A 7,423-nucleotide genomic window follows, 5' to 3' on the forward strand; every position below is an offset into this window, starting at 1 on the left:
GGTGGCTCAGTCGGTTAAACGTCTGACTTCGGCTCAGGTCATGATCTCATGGCTCATGACGTCGAGCCCTGCATCGGGCTCTGTGCTGACAGCTCCGAGCCTGGAGCCTGCTTCAGATTCTGTGTCTCCCTCTCTCTCTGACCCTCCCCTGCTCACACTCTGTGTGTGTGTCTCTGTCCATCCCCTGCTTGTGCTCCCCCCTACCCTGAAATAATAAATAAATTTTATTTTAAAAAAACCTAATGAAATCTAGGCTTGTGGACAAGTTTATAAATATGGGCATCTACATTTTATTTTCTGTAGAGCTTCAATGAGACTTAGCACCATTGTCCCCCATGCTATCATTCTGCCCATCTTTTCTTCTTTGTTGGGTGAATTCATGAACTCCTGGAGGATGGGGATGATGACACATTCATTTTTAAATTTCCTAAATTTCTTTCCAGATGCCAGAGGAATTATGAAATTTTCATACATCCAAGAGTCACCTGGAGAGCCCATAACACGTGCAAACCCCCAGAGCCCTTTGCAGGTGATTCTGATTCTGTGTGTCTGAGGCAGGGCCTAGATGTGCATTGCATTTTATCCAGCTCCCCAGGAATCCAGGACGGGTGGTCCTCCGAGCTCACACGCATGCTGAGAAATGCAAACCCGGGGAATAAGGGGCGTGTGGCGAAAATGAATGAAGAAGGAGAAGGGGGCAGGTGAGAGAGGCAGACTCACTTCTGATTCCAGATCTCTCAGAACTCGGCCGCCTTCCCATCCCTGCCCCACTCACAATGTTTGTGTTCATTTCCCTTCAGGAGATGAAAAGAACACCTAAAGCCCTCTGGAGGTGCAAAGCTCAGATCTGCCAGGTTGGAAGGGGAACAGCTTTTCCTGGGAGACTCGGAATTAAACTGACAAAAAACAGATTAGCAAAAGAAGAGAAGAGTTTCTTTAGGCCTGCAACGTGCACACCTGGGGAGGTTTGGTGAGAAGGAACTCACGGCAGGGGGGGGGGGGGCACCGCGGGGGGAGGGGGGTGCTTGTGTGCCTGACTTAGTAGGAAGGGGAGGAAGGCCTCCAGTGGGAAGAGCAAACAGGTTTCTTTAGGAAAGACAAATCGTTTTTAGGAAAACAAACAGGAGATAAGAAGTCTGAGATAATATTCATCTATGCAGGTGTGAGTGGTCTTTCTGTCTTCTTCACGGCCACGAGACTCTCCCAGACAGGATTTTCCGTAGGTTTACCCCTGATCTCTCTGCTGGGATTAGTAGTCCCCCCCCCCCTCCCCCGGGGGGAAGTCATTTTCCCAGAAGTTGCTGCTTTTTATCAGGTAAGGCAAGCTTTGAGGAGGCTTCTTTCTATATCCATTAGATCAAATGTCTTGAGTTTAAAATAATCTTCATACTGGGGGAGCCTGGGTGCTCAGGTCGTGATCTCACGGTTTGTGAGTTCGAGCCCCGCATGGGACTCTGTGCTGACAGCTCAGAGCCTGGAGCGTGCTTCGGATTCTGTCTCCCTCTCTCTGTCCCTCCCCTGCTCACACTCTGTATCTCAAAAATAAACATTAAAAAAAAATTTAAGTCATCTTCAGACTAATTCTGGGGTTCTGAGTGGTTCCCCAACAGTCTCAAGCTCCTTCCTGTTTTTTTTTTTTAATGTTTATTTATTTTTGAGAGAGACACAGAGTGTGAGCTGAGAAGGAGCAGAGAGAGAGAGGGAGACACAGAATGAGAAGCAGGCTCCAGGCTCCGAGCTGTCAGCACAGAGCCCGACGTGGGGCTCGAACCCACGAACCGTGAGATCATGACCTGAGCTGAAGTCCGGCGCCCAACCGAGTGAGCCACCCAGGCGCCCCAAGCTCCTTCCTGGTTTTAAAAAGAAAGTTAAAAAGTGGACACCTGTCAAGAGTAGAATTATCTTCTGACGGCAGCTCAGTGGCTAGCAGTAAATGTAGTCCAATCCATACTCCCCAGAAAAGATGTTCATTTGTTACCAGTCAGCTCTAAAGCTACCAGAGCACCGGGTTTCACTGCAGGTATAATGGTTGGCAAAAGTGAACTGAGTTGTCCTGAAGAGTAAAGCTGTAATATAACAGCTAAAGTGCGTGAGAAAATGAGCTCACCCAGGTGAGCAAGGACACTGCTTTCTTGATGGGGAAATTGTTATGCCTTGTCAGAGGATAATTAGTTACTTAGAAGCCAGTTTTCTGCCTTAAAGAGAGGAAGTTTCCATATGATTATCCCTGGGCAGGGTCGGTTTCCCACCTACGTTATCTTTAGTACCTTCCTTTTTTTTATTAAAAAAAATTTTAGTGTTTATTTTTGAGACAGAGAGAGAGAGAGACAGAGACAGAGTGACAGTGGGGGAGGGGCAGAGAGGGAGACACAGAATCCTAAGCTCCAGGCTCTGTGCTGTCAGGCACAGAGCCCGACGTGGGGCTTGAATCCATGAACCGTGAGATCATGACCTGAACCAAAGTCGGACGCTTAACCACTGAGCCACTCAGGCACCATCCTTTAATCCCTTCCTAAGTTCCCTCCATGCAGAAATACAACACAAGGCTTTCAGACACGTAAGTATCAATTCAACCTAGAGACACCCTGTTGGGCAGGTACAACTGATCTCCATTTGCAGAGGAGCCTGGAAAAACGGAGGATAAACTTCCTTTTATTTCCAGTGAAGAAAAGGCCCTGATCCTGTGCAAGCATTGACTCTATCTGTGGTTCTCGAAGTTCTATTACTTTGGGGCCGTGTCTTTGGTCAGCATTGGCCAAGACTATCACAGGACCGCTGCTGCCAGAGGCCTGGGACTTTAAGGATGAAATGAGAGGCCTCGCCAAGGCCCAGGGTGCCGGGAAAGGACGGCAGCGAGAGCCGGACAGGAAGAGCTGAGAATGGTTTGTGTATCACACGTCCGTCAGGACAGACCCGAAGGAGCCCCTGGACCCCGGACGGTAGACGGGCTGCAGAGGGAAAGCCAGCGCGTCAGGATGGGGACACGGCGCTCTACGCTCTGTGAAAAGCCGGCCTTCTTCCCCTTGGGTCTCAGATCTCCCCTCAGGCTGCTGGGTTACATGTGGCCTCGAGGAGGATGGGGTCTCAGGGAGCCACTTGCCGGACAGGTATTTCCAGAGGTGCAGGGAACAAATCACCACACACTCGCTCTCCATTGTGGAGCGGTAAGAAAAATCAGGGAAGGGAAGAATGAGAAGTGCTGAGCGGACACATTCGGAAGTTGAGAAAATAAATGTTTTCAAAGAGGATAATTTAGGGGCCCCCCGGGTGGTTGAACATCTGACTTCGGCTCAGGTCATAATCTCACAGTTCATGAGTTTGAGCCCCGCCTCGGGCTCTGTGCTGTCAGCGTGGAGTCTGCTTGGGATTCTCTTTCCTTCTCTCTCTGCCCCTCCCCCACTCACACTTGCTCTCTCTCACAAAATAAATAAACATTAAATAAATAAATAAGGATAATTTGGCTCATGAAGAACATTATTATCCGTGCCCCACAAATAAAGAAATCAACTGCAGATGAGAAGCGAATGCTTTCCCAATCCTCCTAAGTATGCAGGTTTTACCCCTTCAGAACTTGGTTTTCTAGGCTTTGATCTTATCATGGTTTTGATGCTTTGATTCCTTTCTCTCTTGTCTACTTATGATCAGACCTTTAAAAAGTTGTTCGACATAAACACTCCCCTTTTTCTGTTCTGTTTTTTTTTTCACTTTGAAGCATAACATACATATGAATGTGAGCAATTATGAACATCCGTGTAACAGCCTCTTGGAGCAAGAAGCACATTAGCAACAAGTCCTTGGTACCTCCTGTTGAATCGACGCTGTGCTGGGGACGCAGGACCTCCGCCTGACACCACAGAGGAAGTGGCTGTTGACCCCAGTCAACGGGGCTGGTAGAGATCAGACTGCGATTCGGTGACTTACCAGCTGTGGAACTTCGGTCACTTTCCCTGCCTCGGAGCCTCGGTCTCCTCACACACGCCGTGTTGGAGGGACACCTATCTCATAAGCTTGTTTGCGGATTGAGCACGTGAGCCTTGCCTCTGTGCCGCCCCAGCGGGCCTGAAGTCACGGTGTTTCAGCACACTAGGCTGCCACCCTGGGCAGGTGTCTCTTCTCCATCCCCTCACCCACCATCAAGACCGAAAGTACACTGTTACAGCAGATAGCCCAGTGACTTTCAATGGCGTTTGGTCAAAGGGAAAGGGGGATTTTGTGGTTACGATAGCTGGGAAGCAGTGCTGACTTCAATGGGAGGGACAGGGCCACGAAACACCATGGAACGTAGAAAGCGTGGCCTCCCCAAGAATGTCGTCAGCATCCCCTTTGAGAAACAAAGCCACGTCTGAGAGTCCAGAAGGAAATAAAAAAGGATCGAACAAGCCTTTAAACAGGTCTATCAATGCTTATATTCTATAACTACATAGTTGTCTCAGTGTCTAAATTCTATCATCTTTGTTACACTTTAAGACCATAATTTTCGGGGCGCCTGGGTGGCTCGGTTGAGCGTCCGACTTTGGCTCAGGTCATGATCTCGCGGTCTGTGAGTTTGAGCCCCACGTCCGGCTCTGTGCTGACAGCTCAGAGCCTGGAGCCTGCTTCGGATTCTGTGTCTCCCTCTCTCTCTGCCCCTCCCCTGCTCACACTCTGACTCTCTATCAAAAAATGAATAAATGTTAAAAAAAAATTTTTTAAAAAGACCATAATTTTCTATCCTGTTTGGAGAAGGAGACAAAAGAGCTGATCGTCTGTTTTTGTGTTTGTGGAAAAATACAAATAGAAAATAAGTTTGCTTAATGAAAACTTGGAGTGGGAAAGGCCCAAATATGGAGAGTGGGCTTAAAAAATTGGGGCACTCATTCATAAGTAATGTATTCTACAGCCATATAAAATCATACCAAAGAAGACTCTTTTACTGACAGGAAAATATTTAAGTTATGTTGCTACATGAAAAAATAAGGCAGGAAAAAACCCAGACAAATAGACATTGCAATTAGAACACATGCAAAGGAAAATATGAACCAGACACCAAAAAAAGGGAAGAAGAAAGAAAAGGAAAGAAAGAAAAGGAAAAAGAAAGAAAAGAAGAGAAAAGCAAGTGACAGAAATTGCCTGTGAGAGTGATAAGACCAGGCGCTAACCAAATCTCAAAGTAGCCATTATAAATGTGTTCACAGAGCTAAAGGAAACTATAATTTACAAAGTAAAGGAAGGTATGATGACAATGCCATGAAAGAGAAAATATCAATAAAGAGCTAGAAATAATTTTAAAAATGGAAATTTTGAGGGGTTCCTGGGTGGCTCAGTCAGTTAAGTGTCCGACTTCGGTTCAGGTCATGATCTCACGGTTTGTGAGTTCGAGCCCCATGTTGGGCTCTGTGCTGACAGCTCGGAGCCTAGAGCCTGCTTCAGCTCCTGTGTCTCCCTCTCTCTCCCCCTCCCCTGCTCACTCTGTCTCTCCAGAATGAATAAATGCTAAAAAAATTAAAAATTATTTTCAATAAATAAATAAATAATAGGAATTCTGAAGTTGATAACTGCAACAACTAAAATGAAACATTCACTAGAGGGTAAATTAGAACCGACAGAAAAAGCACACTTCAAGGCAGACCAATACTGATTATGCAACCTAAAGAACAGGGAAATAATTATTAAGAAATACGAATACAGCCTTGGAAAATGGGTAGGACAATATTCAGGGCACCAGCATACATGTAATGGAAATAGAAGGACAAAAGAGAAAGAAGCAGAAAGAATATTCAAAGAAGTAATGGCTGAAACCTCCCAAACGGGAATTCAATAAACTCTAAGTGGGATAAATACAGAGTCCCACAATAGACACATCATACTAAAAGTGCTGAAAGCTAAGGACAAGGAGGAAATCTTGAAAGCACAAAAAAAACTCATCACTTACAAGTGAACCCCGGTAAGATTGACAGCTGACGTCTTCCAGAAGCAGAAGCAGTGGAAGTCAGAAGGAGTATACTTTCCAAGTGGCTCAAAGAGAAAAATGCTAACAGGATTCCTCTATCTTTAGATGAAGGTGAAAGAAAGACTTTCCCAAATGAACAAAAGCTGAGAGAATGTGTTGCCAGTGTATCGCCTTATAAGAGATACTAAAGGAAGTCTTGAAAACAAGTAATGATAATTCAAATCTGCATACACACCAGAACAAAAAGCGTAGTAAAGACAATCACATAATTATGATCATATGAATGCATATTTACTTTCTTTTCTTAACTAATTTAAAAAGCGAGTATATAAACATAGGTGTATGATGTATCATTAACACGACAACATATAGAAATGTAATATAAATTTGCAACAACAGCACAAAAGGGAAGAGTCACAGCAAAGCCGTGTTGCAGTCAGGACACGTTTCCATAGAATAGAACATGTTTCATTCAGAATAGAATGAAGATAATCAGAGATGAAATAAAAAGCCTAATATAACAAAATGTATGATCACTCTTTCTCTCTTTTTTTAGGGAGAAAGAGTGAGCAGAGGGACAGAGAGAATCTTAAGCAGACTCCATGCTCAACGTGAAGCCCGAGGCCGGGCTCATTCCCCAACCGTGGGATCATGACCTGAGCCAAAACTGAGTCAGATGCTCAACTGACTGAGCCACCCAGGCACGCTGGTCACTCTCTCTTCTTACTTAGGCCTTAATATACACAACATTTTATAAGGCGATAATAATAACAACAAAATGTTGTTGGCTCTGTGAGGTTTATAGAAATAACACGTATTTAACTTATACCACAGGAAGGTGGGATAGGGAATAGAGCTATACAGGAGGAACATTTCTTTATCTCACTGGAATTATTACAAATCTGAAGTCGATTCTGACTAGATGCATATGGTAAGCCCCAGAGCAACCATTAAGGAAATAACTCAAAACTATACAGTGAAAATCAGTAAAGAAATTAACTGTTACATTAGAAACATCTACTTAACGCAAAAGAAAACATTGAAGGAGTAATAGTGGAACAACGAAGACATGAGACACATATGAAGCAAAAAGTAAGATGGTAGGCATAAATCCAACCATACCAATAACATTAAATGTGAATGGGTTAAACAATCCAGTAAGTAAAGGCAATAAAAATCTTGTCAAGCTAGATGTTAAAAAGCAAGGTCCAATATTATGCTGTCACAAGAGACTCCCTTTAGATTCAAAGACAGACATAGATTGAAAGTAAAATAATGGAAAAAGATGTATCATGCATATAGTAACCACAGAAAGCTGGAGTGGCTATTGTAACATTAGACAAAATGGGCTTCATTTTTTTAAAGTTCTTATTTTAATTCTAGTTAGTTAACGTACGATGTTATCTTAGTTTCAGGTGTACAATGTAGTGATTCAACACTTCCCTACATCACCCGGTGCATCATAACGACAGGTGCATCCTGAGTCCCCATCAC

The 7,423-nt window shown here is 44.4% G+C and overlaps 1 long non-coding RNA gene across 1 annotated transcript; it reads left to right on the forward strand.

The window, feature by feature from the left end:
• Positions 1 to 305: 305 nt before the first annotated feature.
• Positions 306 to 4,381, forward strand: LOC131483685 (uncharacterized). Its single transcript, XR_009247868.1, has 3 exons — positions 306 to 701; positions 801 to 970; positions 3,713 to 4,381. It is a non-coding gene; the product is annotated as an uncharacterized LOC131483685 (long non-coding RNA).
• Positions 4,382 to 7,423: the final 3,042 nt, after the last annotated feature.

Source organism: Neofelis nebulosa, chromosome 8 (assembly GCF_028018385.1).
Source record: "Neofelis nebulosa isolate mNeoNeb1 chromosome 8, mNeoNeb1.pri, whole genome shotgun sequence".
NCBI classification, from domain to species: domain Eukaryota; kingdom Metazoa; phylum Chordata; class Mammalia; order Carnivora; family Felidae; genus Neofelis; species Neofelis nebulosa.